This window comes from Loxodonta africana, chromosome 9, assembly GCF_030014295.1.
Source record: "Loxodonta africana isolate mLoxAfr1 chromosome 9, mLoxAfr1.hap2, whole genome shotgun sequence".
In the NCBI taxonomy this organism is placed as follows: Eukaryota; Metazoa; Chordata; class Mammalia; order Proboscidea; family Elephantidae; genus Loxodonta; species Loxodonta africana.
The window spans coordinates 116,006,776-116,024,051 of record NC_087350.1 but is presented as its reverse complement, the minus strand read 5'-3'; positions in this window follow the sequence as shown (position 1 = coordinate 116,024,051).

Below are 17,276 nucleotides of genomic sequence, written 5' to 3'. Positions count from 1 at the left end.
GAAATCTGTGGGGCAGCCTGGAAACTCAGGCAAGAGGTGATGTTGCCGTCTTGAGGCAGAACTCCTTCTCTAGGAATCCGTGTTTGCTCAGAAGGCTGATAGCCTGAGCTCTGTGATTGGATGATTCCACATTATCTAGGTAACTCTCATTTCTCTGAAGTCCTGATTGTAAATGTTAATCACACCTACAGAGGGCTTCCAACCGGCTCCTTCTGGTTTGAGCCCCTGCTAAGAATTTGCATTTCCACCTCCCCGACCCCAACATACTGAATGAGAATCCACGTTTTAACAAGATCCCCAGATGATTCTTATGTATAATAAATTTTGAGACCCACTGCGCTACTAGCATCATTAACATCACCTGGGAACTTGTTAGAAATGCAAACTCTCAGCAGGGGTTTGAACCAGAACAAACTGATCTACAAAATACCTTTACAGCAACAACTAGACGTCTGTGTTTGACCCAACAACTGGGCACCATCACCCAGCCAAGTTGACACATAAAGTTCACATCACAGGGGACGAACCAGAAGTATTCAGTAAACAGCATTAGTGAGCAGAGCCGTTGTGAAACAGCTTCACCTGCCTAATGTCTAGTCAAGCTTTGAGATTCAGCTCAGGTGTTACCTATCCAGAGCAGCCTCCTGCTCCGTGCCCACCTCAAAACTGGGTGAGGAGACCCTGTCTGTGCTCCGGACCCCTGTGCTCCCCTCAATCGCTGCATTGACAGTGCTGCATGGATGTTCTCTCTCCACTGGTTTGTCCCCCTGTGGCCCCGCTCCTCTGCACCAGCTGTGAGGATCCACTGTGATTTAGCTGCACACGCGGCACCTCTTCCTCCAGCCCAGCCACCAGAGTGAGGCCAGACGTCAAGAGGCCAAGTCTGCCCAAGACTTCAGACGCCAGCTGCAAGCTTGGGGGTCCCCATTGCCCCTCACTTCTGACTTGCTCCCACTGCTCCATTGGGTTCAATACTCACACACAGAACTTAGGAAACCACTATCCTTGCAATTATCCTTGTATTAAAACGGAAAGGAAACAAATGAAGAGACACATAAGGTAAGATCTGGGAGGGCCCCAATGTGAAGCTTCCGTGTCCCAGAAAAGAATGCAACTTCCCATGAGCACTGATGTCTATCACCAGCCAGGAAGCCCCTGGAGCTTCCATGTCCAGAGACTTTATTGGGCCTCATTACATAGTCAAGAAGCTTCAATGTCCCAGAAAAGAATGCAACTTCCCATGAGCACTGATGTCTATCACCAGCCAGGAAGCCCCTGGAGCTTCCATGTCCAGAGCCTTTATTGGGCCTCATTACATAGTCAGGATTGATTAGATCATCCTCCAGCCTCCCCTTCCCCTGAGGTTAGCTGATATCATACAAACTGGTCTTTCTGGCCTGGCCAGCCCCTACCTGAGTCACTTCATTAGCATAAACCCTCCATGTGCTCTAGAAGCCTCATCAAAGACACTTCAACCACTGGGGAAATGCCAAGGTTTTAGAGGTTCTCTGTCCAGAACCAAGAACTAAAACCAAATTCTTCGGGTAAACTTAATGGTAAACCCAGGGCCCCATGCTGCGCTGAGTGCCCCCCAAGGAAAAGGAGCATTCTTCATTCACTGCCATCTGCTCAGCACCAGGACCCAGCACCGAGCCCCACACATGCTCTATAAGAGGCGCTCGGCACGTGTTTGCCGAACTGAATGCAGCCAGCACCGTAGGACTGACGATAACACTACTCTTTCACAGGAACGCATTGTGCAGCGCTAGCCGAGCCACTGCAGTGCTTTGAGCATTTATCAGTGCCAGTCTCTCCTCTCCTGTTGTTTATCAAATTAAAGTGACATATTCAGGTGATAAAAAGGGCTCCCCCCGGGGAAAATCTAAATATAAACATTCTGGAAAACTGTCTTCGTCACTTTTGCTAGTCAAGTCAACTTGGCAGTAATCCTTGAGTCTTTTGTATTTTGTTTCTTTTCTCCTAAACTGAGTTCATCCAGCAAGGAAGTAGGGCTGGGCTTGGAAGAGTGAGCCATTTCCTTCACCCTTGTACAAGCTTAAATCAGGTCATCAGCAAGAGTCATTTGGAAGTTTGATTTCTCTGTGGGCTCATCGACTCTGCGTGCTGCACGATGGATCCCAGGAGCACCAGTCCTGCTTTCCTATGCTGTTAGGACCAAGGAGGAAATTGTAGTCACACACCCTTAGGGCTAGACTCATGTGGTTGTGGTCAGATAAGCTTAGGCCAGGTCCATTATGGGGCTGAGCTCAGTGCCAGTGATAGCTCCACGACACGATCTGGCTATCAGTAAAGCAGAGACAGGAGTCTCTGCGTGAAGCAAACAGTTGATGCGCTTGACTGCTAACCAAAGTGTTGGAGGTTCAAGTCCACCCAGAGGTGCCTTGGAAGAAAATCCAAGCAATCTACTTCCCCTAAAAATGAGGCATTGAAAACCCTACAGAGCACAGCTCTACTCTGACACACATGGGGTTGCTGGATCAGAATTAACTCTAGGGCAGCTGGTAAAAGCAGAGATTATGAGCCAGTGGTGGCTCAGTGGTAGAATTCTCACCTTCCATGCAGGAGACCTGGGTTCGATTCCCAGATAACACACCTCATGCACAGCCACCACCCATCAGTCACTGGAGGCTTGCATGTTGCTATCATGCTGAACAAATTTCAGCAGAGAGGTTAAACGTTTGGCTGCTAACCAAAGGTAGGCAGTTTGAACCCACCAGCTACTTCCTGGGAACCCTATGGGGCAGGTCTACCCTGCCCTATAGGGTTGCTATGAGTCAGAATCCACCCGACGGTAATGGGTCCAGACTAAGACAGATGAGGAAGAAAAGCCTAATTCTGAAAATCGCCCAAGGAATACCCTACGGATCACAATGGTCTGATCTACAACCAGTCTTGGGGATGGCACAGGACTGGGCAGCATTTCATTCCACTGTGCATGGGGCCCCATGAGTCGGGCCAACTTGACAGCAGCTAACAACAGAAGCAGAGACGAAAGCCTGCTACACTGGCACAGGGAGCTTTTATGTAGGCCATTGCTACCGAGGGTGTGGTCCTGCACTAACATCACTGGTGTCACCTGGGACCTTGTTAGAGCTTCAGAATCTGGCCTCTGCCCTACACCTGCTGAATCAGAACTGCATTTTAGCAAGATTCCAAAGTGATTCACTAAAACTTGAGAAGCACTGAGCTAGGCTCCAAATACGCTTTATGGAGGAGTTCCATGAGTCTAAGTATGACTTCGCCCATCACTGTCCTCATCTATCACTGCAAGAGAGGTAAACACCCCTGAACCTTGAAGCACAGTCCAGCCGTTATTCATGGCTTAGGTGAATAAAGTGGCAATAGGTGATTGAAGGTGAAGGGAACCACAGTGTACCAAAGGACCTCTGGGTCACTTCTCCTGTGGACACTCTTTATAATTATGGGTTGTGGGCACCCAGGTTAAGAAGATGGACAGCCAATTTACGGAGGGGACCCAGAGATGCTGTGACACCATCTCCAAAGCTCCTATGCTCTGAGTTACAGCCAGCATCTCAGTCACCGGCCTTCGCCCCAGTGTTTTGAGCATTTACCAATGCCAGCCTCTCCTCTCCAGGTGAGTGGCCAGAGTTTGGAGAATAGCAGGAATTGTAGGCTGGTGGAAATCTCCCACATCAGTATTTTCCCTGGTTCCTCTGGCCTCGTTTACCTTCTCATCTGACTTTAGTTTTTCCGTATGTGCTGTTGTCTGTCTTTCACGACCTTCCCCTCCTCCCCGTTCTCCTCCTCTTTCCAGCACCCTTTACATCACTTTGGTTTAATAGTTACTTCACAATCCTGTGACAAGATCTTGTTCAATCCATCATTTTACCCTTTCTTGATAGACTGTCGAGTTCACATCATTCCAACTACCCTGCATTGAAGCCTTTTCTCTAATGGTTTCTGCCATCTTTTCACTGTATTGATTTCATTACAATACAATGACACTGAGAGTTTAGTGTGCTCTTTCCAAAACTACCAATACTGACATGTTGCATGTAGTTATTTGGAAGAAGCATGGGGGGTGGGCTAGGCTCAGGTCCATATCTTTCTTCATCACTTATCTCCCCCTTCTCCGTATCAAGTTGTACCAAGCTGTCCATCTCCGACGGCAAATGCTTACACCATATACAAATCTTCTCCATCTTAAAAAAAAAAAATCTTACCTCAATTCTGCTGCCCCCAAGCATACCACCCTATCTCCTTTCTTCCTTTTGGTGTGTTTAAGTGTCTCCTCACATGCATGTGAAAGCTGGGTAATGAAAAAGGAAGACAGAAGAAGAGCCGATGCGTTCAAATGGTGGTGTTAAAGAATGCTGAATACACCGTGGACTGCCAGAAGAATAACAAGTCAGCCTTAGGAGAAATACGAGCAGAACGCTCCTTAGACGAGAGGATGGTGAGACTATCTCTACACTTCCTGTTGAGCTCATAATGAGATGACTCTGAAATGGATGAGAATTACGCTAAAAATCCTTAGGGTGTGCTTGCGTGTCCACAAGTGTATTGTGATCTTTGTTAATGGTCATCCATGTAAATAATTGCAGTGTCTGTTCTGTAAGTATTAAAATACTTGTATTTTTGCTGGAGCAGCACTTTTTTTTTTTTTTTTTTGCTATTTTTTAAAATTATGAAATCTGAATCTTTTACAACTTGAAGTATAGAGTTATCAGTGGCATTAAAATTTCAAATCCAACAAAACTGCCCTCACTTATAAGTTTCTTCTATACTTCCATAACCCTCAAGAGAAGAATGAAAATGACAGTCAATAATATTTCTTTAGTTCAAAGGCTTTCTGAAAAAGTGGGATATGAACACGACAGAATTGAAATTGATGGAGGCCACTCTCTCAGGTACTCCATCTACAGACGATGAAACGAAAAGCTCCAAGAAAAGATGGCAACCCTCTCTTTGATACAAAGCTGTAGATCGCTCTCCAGAAAGAGACTACAGTTCTTACCAAAAAGGAAGAAAGTTTTCAAAAACACCTCCTTCAAGTTGTCAAACAAGAGATGGGGTTATCTGAAAATGGTAAAGTTGGAAGAAAATATTTGGAGTTAGCTTACAACTCTGTCTTCACCATTCCTCCATCCTATGAAGTTCAGGCAAAGATTTATCAGTTGCTAGAAAAAATTTGCACCAAAGTCAACTCTTAACTATGGCACTCATCCCCCCCTCTTTTTTTGTAGACTCAACTTTTAATATTCCATTTTCAACTTTCCATGGTTAATTAAGTTTTTCATTTTATAGTGTTTTTGAATAATACTCTAGTTTATTAATTTATTGTTAATAAGTTATTTTAGAATAACAATGTGTTTAATATGTAGACTTATATATTTATATTTTTACTTGCTGTTTTAGAGTGTTTAATTTTTTATTTGTTGTATATTAAATACTTGGTCTTACTTTTTATTTCATAAAATCTGAGTATATTAACATAAAGTGTCATTATCAATACTAGTATTTCAGTGTTATGCAAAATAAAGACCAAATCCCTGATATTGACATTCTGCACTGGTATTGTAATCACTGATCTAATAAAAGCTGATAATCACACACATACACACACACACACATACACACACAGAAGAAACATTCAGTGTATAGTGTTGTGTCTTAGGCTGGGTTCTCTAGAGATGCAAAATCAGTGAAGCATATATATAGAGAGAGAGATTTATATTAGGGAAATGGCTGACTCAGTTGTAGAGGCTGGAAAGTCCCAAGTCCGTGGATCAGGCTGGAGGCTTCTCCTGATTCACATAGCTGCAGGGGCTGGCAAAACCAAGATCGACAGGTCAGACAATAGGCCTCTGGCTTACAGACTGTGGAGCTTGATGAATCCCTAGATTGGCAGGTAAACGGCTAGCTCAAGTACCAAGAACCGAAGGTCAGACGAACAGGAGCCAGCTGTAGGATCCAGAGCGAGCAAAACCCACGAAACATGCCAGAAAGTCCACCTATATCGTATGCAGGCCACGCACCCAAGGAAACCCCCTTCAACTGATTGGCTACTCATAGATCTCATTATGGAAGTGATTACATCATAACAGATCTCATTATGGAGATGATTACATCATTATATGGCTGCCAAACTACATCATAACTGCCAAACCACTGAGAATCATGGCCCAGCCAAGTTGACACACAACCTTAACCGTCACAGGTTGTCTGAATCTTTTCCCCTTATATTTAAATTTCAACATTTCATGATATTAAATGCTATATGAGGTTCTTATCAAAATTACAGCCATCCCCCCAGACCGAGTAGAACTGTACTTTAGTTTCCCTCACACCATGATGAAATTGAAATTGCTGGGCACCCAGAGATACAGACTGGACAACAGAGACAGGCCAGATGTTTTGTTTTTATAAATTCAGTGATATCAGAGTCCAGACGACATGGGTTTTCCTCCTTCCCTCCCTCCCTCCGCCTGAAGGTGGGATTCTCCCTTCTTCAGTTCAGGGCCTCAGGGCAGGATCCATTCCCGGGCTGGCTCACTGGGTGCACACCTCAGAGAGGGTTTCACTCCCTGTGGCCAAATCTCTGCAGTGACTTAGGCCCCCGTCCAAGACGGGCAGTGTCCTGATCCTTTCTCTTACTTTTATTGGGACCCTGAGGGTCCCTGAAATATCTAATAACAATTCTCTTAGCCCATTCAGGTTAGGTTTCTCCTTATTCTTTGACGATAACATAAAAGGAAAATAAGTATAGTTTCTAAACAAAGAGACTTTTTTTATAACTCCCCCCAAAAAACCAAACCTGTTGCCGTCTAGTTGATTCCAACTCACAGCGACCCCATACGACACAGTAAAACTACCCCATAGGACTTCCAAGGAGTGGTTGGGGGATTCGAACTGCTGACCTTTTGGTTAGCAGCCAAGCGCTTAACCACTGGGCCACGAGGGCTCCACAAACATTTTTATACGGTGTGTCAAAAACCTAAATGCACAAGGAAAACACCGAAAATTAGTATGACAGAATATATTTATTGTGAGTTGATGGGATCCGAATCAGGCAGTGGGCAGTGTCTAAACCAAAAGTATTCGGAAGGGCATTCCAAAAGGGACAGTAAAATCAGATTATATAGGCCATTGTTATGTTAATTTATCAGGAGATCATATCAAAGCCTGAGTAGGGTTTCAGGGTCAACCCCTTACAGAGTCACTAAGGACAGACACACCATCCATCCTCAAACTCAGCCTCCAGCCAGACCCCAGAGTTCCTGCTTCTCGAAGCTAGCTTCACATAAATAATTTTCTAGGAGAACTCAATGCCTAAGGCAAAACAGTCTCTGCTAAGCTGCTTAAACCAAACCAAACCCATTGCCCTCCAGTTGAGTCCAACTCATAGCGACCCTATAGGACAGAGTAGAACTGCCCCATTGAGTTTCCAAGGAGTACCTGGTGGGTTTGAACTGCTGACCTCTTGGTCAGTAGCCATGGCACTTAACAACTATGCCACCAGGGTTTCCTTTAAGCTGCTTACTAGGCTATTGTTCGACCTGAAGATGAACCCAGGGAACCAGTTCCTTAAAGGCTCAAGGTTCAAAAGGACACCTAAAGGCAGATGCCCTAGGTGGGTCACCCCAATTCCACAAACCCAGAAACCTGGATTCCAGGAAAATCAAAATAGTTTTGTTGGGCATTTGCAGGTATCACCAGTTTTTTTTTTTTCCTTTGCTTCACGTTCTCAGCCTGTTTGCTGGGAGAGTGGGCTTGCTCAAGGTTGGATCATTAGGAAGGGGCCCAGCCAGACTCAAACCCAAGTAGAGCTTCCTCAAGAACTCAGGCTCTTTCTACTCTATGACTGTCTCTCACACTGTAGCTGCCTCAGAATGCCCTGGAGGCCTGGGGTGAGGCCCAAGAATTTGCATTCTTAATAAGATCCCAAGTGAGGCTGAAGCTGCTGGTCCTCAGACCACCCTTGAAGAACACTGCTCCATATATATCAATGGTTCTCCAACATGAGGGTGGGGGGCTTGTCATGAGAGCCCCCAGGGGCCACTCCCTAGTGATTCTGACGCAGGTGATCCACAGGTGGTATTTGGGTGAAATCACACCACTCTAGCAGTACGCGTGGGAAAGCCGGACGATGAAAGACAGAAGAATGATGCTTTCAAACCGTGGTGCTGGTGAAGAATACTGAACACACCACGGACTCCGAGGAGAACGGACAAATCAGTCTTAAAGAAATACAGCCAGAGTGCTTCTGAGAAGTGAGAAGGGTGAGACTTCGGCTCACTTACTTTGCACATGTCATCATGAGGAAAAACTACTTGCTAGAAAAGGACATTATGGCTGGTAAAGTCGAAGACCAATGAAAATAAGGAGACCCTCAATGAGATGAACTGACACCACAGCCACGAGGAAGGACAGAAGCCAAAAAACATGAAGATGGTGCAGGACCAGGCAGCTTTCAGTTCTATTACGTATAAGGTCGCCATGAGTTGGAGCCAACTATAACGACGATAGCTATTAATAATTCCAAACAGTATGGGCAAAATAAATACAAGTTTAAAAATAATTGGAAGTGAAAAGAAGGGAACAATTGCTTTTGAACAGGGAGGAGGAAGAATCAAAGACCACTTTAGTGGGAAGGAAGTGTTTGGGCCAGAGCTGGCTGGCTACATAATTCTCAGGGCTCCGTGCAGAAGGAAAACCTGGCGCCCTTTGTTCAAAAAGCATGAAAAGCATATCATTAAAGGCCCTAACATTGAAAGAGTTTTCATTTCTTTCTCAGTCTCTTTCTCTCAACTTGCCACGATATTTTTTTATTGGCTATTTAATGTCCTTCTAATTAAAGAAAAATTAAAATTTTTAATTAGCATGAATTTTACCATTCTTATATTGTGCAGTGCCATATTTAAATGCAAGTTTAAAAGCATTTAACTCACAGGCAGAGTCTCTGGAATTACACAGTTCATATTTTGAAGCTCGTACGTGCATATACATTTATTCCTTCCAGAGCAGAAAACACGAGGCACGCAGCTAGCTCAGCTGTTTTCATTTCACTTCTTGCTAACACACACTTCTACTGACACTCTCTGCCTTCAGCTTACTGGGGAGTAAGGAAGGATCCTGGAACGGTGCAAACAGTCCAAGCGCTCAGCTGTTAACCCAAAGGTTGGAGACTGAGTCCACCCAGAGGCACCTCAGAAGAGAGGCCTGGTGATCTACGTGCAAAAAATCAGCCACTGAAAACCCTGTGGACACAGTTCTACTCTGACACACCTGGGGTCACTATGAGTTGGAATTGACTCGACAGCAGCTGGTCACTGTTGTGTGGCTGCACAGAGCCCACGATGCTGGCTCTGCTTGGGTACTCGGATGAGGAGACAAAAAGTGGAGGCTGTGAAGGATTTTGCAGACTAAGAAAACCCGGGGGGAAGGCACATACCCAGCACCAACAAAGTGCAGAGAGATTATGTTCTAGCTGAACAGAGACCTCCTTCCTGTCAGACCCGGGTCCCTGTCACAGGGCCGGGCATCTAGCGACTGTGTCCTCGAGGGTCGCTATGGGTCGGAATTGACTCGGCGGCATGGGGTTTGGTTTATTTTGTTTCAAAAGCAAGAAATATTCTCACAGAAGCTGTATATGTTATTACCCATAAAAACCCAGTGCCCTCGATTATTAATCATTGTAATAAAAATGCCAGACGAGAACTTCCAACTCTTGATGGCCTAGAGTACGTTTTAGTGTCCTTAGTGAAATTATAATTAAATCTACTTGTTTGCGAGTTTTTGTTTGAAACCATGTTATTTAAATCCTATGTTGTTATCACTTTCTCGCTTCCCTTGGTTATTACTGTGAAATACTGAGTTGCAGTACATCGTGTGTTGGGCATTGTTTTGTAACATTGCTGATATTTCATGAACGAGCAATACATCTCTGCTTTTCAAGTTACTGTAATATGACCCCAAATTAGGCCTCCTATCTATCGGTTTTGTCCAAACTTGGAAAAAAATTCTTATCAAAGCACCATTATCAGACTTTATATAAGATACACATATTTTTTTGTCTAGAGATTAGACATTGGATGTTGTAGATTGAAATAATATTGTAATTAGCTGTTTTACTTTTTGATACAAATTTAAAATATTGTCTAAACCATTTTTGTAATGTGTCTTTTAACATATGCAGTTAACATGTCCGGATTCAAGACTGAATTCTAATTTTTGAAATGAGGACAAGATATCTTGTATATTTATCATTTTTGAAAATATTAAATTTTAATTATGAAAGTAATTTATTAGTATCTTATTATGAAAAATACAAATAATACCGGTAAATCCATCCTCCCTGATGGTGCACCTCAGAAGTTACAATTATCAGTGCGACAGGAATGATTTAAATGATTTTCTTTGCATTTATATCATAATGGAAATATGGAAGTTTGATAATTTTTTAATGTAAATAATGTTGTTTCGTACTTCTTCTACAACTGGTCTTTTTTTAAAAACTACCTATAAAGTCTTCGAGATATAAGCATATCTCTAAGACACACACATAGATCTAACATCCCCTTTTTGACTGCTGCCAGTATCTCTTGGCTGTTTCCTTGTGCATGAAAACTTTCCCCTCCTACTGACATTTTGATCATTTCCACTTTTTCACTCTATGTACAATGCTGTAACGAACATCTTTGCACAAGTCTCTTTGTTTATATGCACACGTCTGCGTGCAAAAGAAAAAAAAAAACCCAGAAATGTTAGGTCAAAGGTTTATTTTAAAGATGCCACCGAATTATTCTCCAGAGACTTGGCCAATTTACAGCCATGTCCTAATATCTATACCAATACCTATGTCACAGTATCAAATATTTGCATTTTATATTTTTAAAAAACATTTAGAAATTGCCTTATCTACCCTGAGACCAGAACTAGATGGTGCCCAGCTACCACTATCCACCATTCTAAGCAGGCCACACTAGATGGACCCTGAGAGAACAGGAGAAAATGTGAAATAGAACCTCAAATTTCTAAAAAAGAAAGAAAAGAAAAACCAGACCTATCAAACCGGTTGACACTCGTGGACTCCCCAAGACTATTGCCTTGAGATGCTCTTCAAGACTTGAACCCAAATAAACTCCTGAGGTGACTTTGTTGCTAAATAACAAATTTGCTCAAAAATTAATGACCATCACTCATAAGTCTGTGTTCCTTTAAAAAATCACCTATATAAGACCAAATGGTCAACAATTACTTTAAAACAAAGGTGGGAAGTTCCTTAGTTATCTAGTGCTGCTATAACAGAAATGCCACAAATCAATGGCTTTAACAAACAGAAATTTATTTTCTCACAGCTCAGGAGGCTAGAAGTCCAAATTTAGGGTGCTGGCTCTAGGGGAAGGCTTTCTCTCTCTGCCAGCTCTGGAGGAAGGAAGGTCCTTGTCTCTTCTGAGCTTCTGCTCCTGGACAATCTTCATGTGGCTTGGCATCTCTCTTCCCCTATCTCAGCTTGCTAGCTTGTGTTTAATCTCTTTTACATCTCAAAAGAGATTGACCAAAGATATACCCTATACTAATCCTATCTCATTAACATAACGATGACAATCCATTCCTAATAGAATTACAACTGCAGGGATAGAGGTTAAAATTTACAACACATATTTTAGGGGGACACAGTTCAATACAGAACAAGGTAAGGAGGCAGGGAAACTAGATTAATGGAAACAGAACAACCAGAATGGAAATAATGAGAATGTTTACTCATTGTGAAGAACATAACCAATGTCATGAACAACTTTTGCAGAAATTATTGAATGGAAACCTAAACTGTTGGGTAAATCTTCACTGAAAACAAAATAAAATACTATTTTAAAAAATTTGGGGAGAATCTAGTCATTCGAACAGAACAAGGGGGTACTGCATGGTTTAAAGTCAGGAAAGGTGTGCATCAGGGTTGTATCCTTTCACCATTCTTATTCAATCTGTATGCTGAGTAAATAACCCGAGAAGTTGTACTATATGAAGAGAAACACTGTCTCAGGGTTGGACGAAGACTCATTAACAACCTGAGATAGGCAGATGACACAACCTTGCTTGCTGAAAGTGAAGAGGTCTTGAAGCACTTACTGATGAAGAGCAAAGACCATATTCTTCAGCATAGATTACTCCTCAACATAAAGAAAACAAAAATCCTCACAATTGGACCAATAAGCAACAACTTGAAAACTGAAGAAAAGATTGAAGTTGTCAAGGATTTCATTTTACTTGTATCCCCAATCAACACCCATGGAAGCAGCAGTCAAGAAATCAAAAGATGCATTGCATTGGGCAAATCTGCTGCAAAAGACCTCTTTAAAGTGTTCGAAGGTAAAGATGGCACTATGAGGACTAAAGTGCTCCTGACTCAAGAAATGATATTTTTAATTGCCTCCTATGCATATGTGAAAGCTGGACAATGAATAAGGAAGACCGGAGAAGAATTGATGCCTTTGAATTACGGTGTTGCCAAAGACTATTGAATATACCATGGACAGTCAGAAGAACTAACAAGTCTGTCTAGGAAGAAGCACAGCCAAAGTGCTCCTTGGAAGCGAGGATGGCGAGACTTTGTCTCACATACTTTGGACATGTTATCAGGAGGGACCAGGCCCTGGTAAAGTAGAAGGACATCATGCCTGGTATCGTAGACGGTCCGCGAGAAAGAGGAAGACCCTCAATGAGATAGATTGGCACAGTGGCTGCAACAATGCGCTCAAGCATAGCAATGATTGTGAGGATGGCGCAGGACCGGGTGGTGCTTCTTTCTGTTGCACACAGGGTCATTTGATGTGAGTCAGAATCGACTTGACGGCACCTAACAACAACAACAACAAGTGGGTAAAAGGTAGCACGGTTTCTCTTAGGAACGCAAGGACGGCCTAGCATTTAAAAAAAACTGCTAATAAAATCAAATTTTTATATCAACAGAGGAGGAAACCATAAGATCCGTGCCAAAAACACATTTGATAAAATTCAGTTCCCTTTCCTAACTTAACAAGAACAAGAAAGAAAAAAGCGCTTTCAGCTAATTAGAACTGGAGCCACCTTCGTCAGTTTGGTGAAGGGCATCTACTGCAATGTGTCATAAGCAGCTTCCCTCATGCTGAGCCACAGACATCTTCACCTATGTCAGACAAGTACCTAAGTCAGACAAGTTTGCCTACTGTAACCATAATTGCTTAAAAGTGTTCTGAAGTCCCTAGACCATAGGATTTTTAAAAGGCTTAAATACTAGGGAGAAAAAGACAAAGCAGTAATTATTTGCAGATGATACCAAAATCTACTTAGACAATTCAAAACAATCAATTAACAGAGTATCAGGAGGCCTTCCCAACTCAGCGTAGCGTCTCCGGTTCTCACATTCTGCCATCTAGCGCCTCTCTCAGGTCAACAACTGTGGCTTCAGTCTTTCAGTGAGCGGCTCTCAGGGGCGGAGCTCCCCTGCCTGTCGTTTATTGCTGTTGTTAGTTGCCCACCAGTCAGATCCAACTCATGGCAACTTCATGTGTAACAGAACAAAACGTTGCCCAGTCTTGTGCCGTCTTCATGATCGCTGGTATGTTTGAGTCCATTGTTGCCGCTATTGTGTCAATCCATCTCGTAAAGGGTCTCCTTCATTTTTACCAGCCCTCTACTTTACCAACCATGATGTCCTTTTCTAATGACTGGTCTTTCCTGATGACATATCCAAAGCAAGGGAGCTAAAGCCTTACCTTCATTGCTTCTAAGGAGCATCCCAGTTTCATCTCCCCTAAGACCTTCTTATTGGGTCTAGCCTGTCATTAGAGGTCATTGCTTGCTGGCTGGAGGCCATCCCAGGAGCAGTGCTATTCCGCAGATCCAATCCCTACTTACAGATGTTCACAAACCTATCCCATGGAGGCTGGCTTACAGACTCTCCTGACATAGAATCATAGATGTAAGGAATGAGGGGTTATCAAGCTGACCCCACTTTTTATTAACTAAGCAGATTAAAAGGAGAAAGTATGGGGCTAAGGTCACACACCTAGTGAGGGAGGTGGGACCAGGACCCAAGTGCCATGACCCCTAATCTAGCGCTCTTTGCAAATACCTCATGGGTTGCATGAACAGAATAGCAACATCTATTGAGTGTTTTCCGGGTGGGCCTGCCCCAGGCCGTGGTATTCTCGATCCCCTCATGTGTATGCAAAAGCTGAACGATGAATAAGGAAGACCCAGGAAGAGTTGACGCCTTTGAATTATGCTGCTCACGAAGAATACTGAATACACCATGGATGGTCGCTAGGAGTTGGAATCAACTCGAAGGCAGTGGGCTTGGTTTTTTTTTTTTTGGCCAGAAGAATGAACAAGTCTGTCTTGGAAGAAGTAAGGCCAGAATGATCCTTGGAAACGAAGGTGGTGAGACTTCATCTCACTTACTTTGGACATGTTATCAGGAGGGACCAGTCCTTAAAGAAGGACATCATGCTTGGTAAAATAGATGGTCAGCGAAAAAGAAGGAGACCCTCAAGGAGATGGATTGACACAGTGGACTCAACAATGGGCTCAAGCACAGCAACAGTCGTGAGGATACTGCAGGACCAGGCAGTGTTTTGTTCTCTTGTACATGGGGTCGCTGTAAGTCGGAACTGACTTGGTAGCACCTAACAACAACAACACCGAGTGTTTGGCGTTCTGGCTGGTGCTTAGGGTTAACACACTCAGCTGTTAACTGAAAGGTTGGAGGTTCCAGTCCTTCTCCAAGGACTGGTCCCTTCTGATAACATGTCCAAAATGTGTGAGATGAAGCCTCTCCATCCTTGCTTCCAAGTTGCCTTGGAAAAAAGTCCTGGGGATCCACAGGCAAAAACTCAGCCACTGAAAACCCTGTGGAGCACAGTTCTACTCTGACACGCACGGGGTCGCCAGAGGTTGGGATCAACTCGATGGCAACTGGTATAGAATAATGAGAAGGCCCCTGGGCTTGGTGCCAGAGACCTGGGTTCCAATTCTGGACTCTTGGAAAGTTACCATTATCATTGAGCTATAGTTGCATGCCTTAGAATGAGAATAATAAAAACTAATAACAACATCTCTCTCGTGGACTGACAGTTGTTAAACAATTACTTATTGATAGCTTGCTACAGAGCACACAGTGAACTTCAAGGGCCTGGCTTTTAAGAAAGAGATTTGCGTGCGAACTCTTCCACTCTATTCACAATGGTCTTTCTTTCACTCTTCCTTATTAATATTTTTAGATTCACAGAGAACCCTGTTGCCTTTTAAATGAGACTGCGTGCTATGGGACTGTTTTCAGCGCTGTTGAGTCAATTCCGAATCACAGAGACCCCATGTGACAGCATAGAACTGCCCCATAGGGCTTTCTAGGCTGTAACCTTCATGGGGGCAGATTGCCAGGTCTTTCTCCTGTGGAGCTGCTGGGTGAGTTCAAACCACCAACCTTTTGGTCACTAACCGAGTGCTTAACCGTTGTGCCACCAGGGCACCTTCAGAAGACTCCATTCCTCCTCTGTTTTGTGTTGGTGTCTACAAGTCCTAGTGTTTCGGGTTTTGGTTTTACACGCACATGGTTTTTTGTTTTTTTTTTTTCTTTCTCCATGAAAATCCAACATGGAGGGGGGAAAAATAAATAAATAAACCACAGGGATCTCTGGTCAAGGCAACCTCCACAGTCTGACTCAAGGGTATCTTAGGTACAATGCTTCCGCACTCCAGAAGTCAGTCAAAAAACCTGACAGCTGACAAGGAAAAAAGCTGACAAATTATGTAAAATCATAACTTCAGAGTGAGGGAAAATACCATAAACAAAGTTAAAAAGACAAGTGACAAACAGGGATATTTGCAACGCATATAACAAAAGATTCCTATCCAGAGCCTATAAAGAGCTCCTACAGACTGATATGAAAAAGACAAATAACCCAATAGAGAAGCAGACTCATGATATGAAGGGCAATTTACAGAGAAGCAAAAATCCAATAAACATGTGAAAAAATGTTTGCCCTTACCAGTAATTAGGGAAATGCAAATTAAAAGCATGATAAGCTATTTTTCCCTCCCGGGCACATTTGCAACAATTTAAAAGCTTGGCAGCACAGTAGCGGCAAAGAGGCCAGGAAAACCCACGCTTTTTCACCTCCAGACCAACCCATTGCCATCGAGTTGACTCCGACTCATAGCAACCCTGTAGGACAGGGTAGAACTTCCCTATAGGGTTTCCAAGGAGTGGCTGGTGGATTCAAACTGCTGAACTTCCGGTTAGCAGCTGAACTCTTAACCACTGTACCATCAGGGCTTCTTATTCCCCTCAGTGAGAGGTATATCGGTAAAGCCTTTTGCAAAGGCCCTGTAAAGTTTTAAACGCGCATAACTTTTGACCATGAAGGCAGCGGTGCTTCAATGGCAGGAGTCTGACCTTCCATGTGGGAGACCCAGATTCAATTCCCAGCCAGTGTATCTCATGACAGTGTCTTTGTTACCTAATGATGTCTTAAAGAGAAATTTATTCTCTCACAGCCTAGGAGGCTAAAAGTCCGAATTCAGGGTACTAGCTCCAGGGGGAAATTTTCTCTCTCTGTCAGCTCTGGGGGAAGGTCCTTGTCATCAGTCTTCCCTGGGCGAGGAGCTTCTCAGCGCAGGGACCCTGTTACCGGAATAAGGTTCTTGCCTCTCACTGGTCAAGAATGAACAGCTAAGGCACACAGTTTTCCACACAAGCAAAGGTTTATTGAAGAGGCTTGCAAGTGGAGACAAGGAGGGCCTAGAGCAACACTTACCCTCTGTCTCACAGAACAGTAGACGGGCCGAGTTTTTAAAAGTTCTCAGGTGGGAAAAGATTCATGTTTATTCATAGGCACAGGCGGGGATATGTTAACTAAGGTGCCCGCACAGCACCTTTCCAAGAAGGCTCTGCCATGGTGGCCTCTGGGATTCATAGCAGGACTTATACTGGGGTGTCATGCCTGCACAGTCTCCTGCTCTCCAGGTTCCATTCCCTGGCTGGGGCTGTAGCCCCTCACTGCCCCTGGTGGAAGGTCACACGGAAGTCACAGGTGAATGTTCTGTGCATGTCCCTAGGCCTGGTTTTCTCCAGCTACTTTTTAGATACCCTGACCCATTGTTCTGGGGAAGGGCTTTGTTTCTGCGCCCTGGCCTATTTGTTGTTATTTTGTTTGCAGATTTGGGGGCACCTCTGTTCTTTGTCTTACTAAGTCTCTAGGTTCCACACTCAACCCCCTATTACCTCCCTGATAAAAAAAAATCCCTGAAAT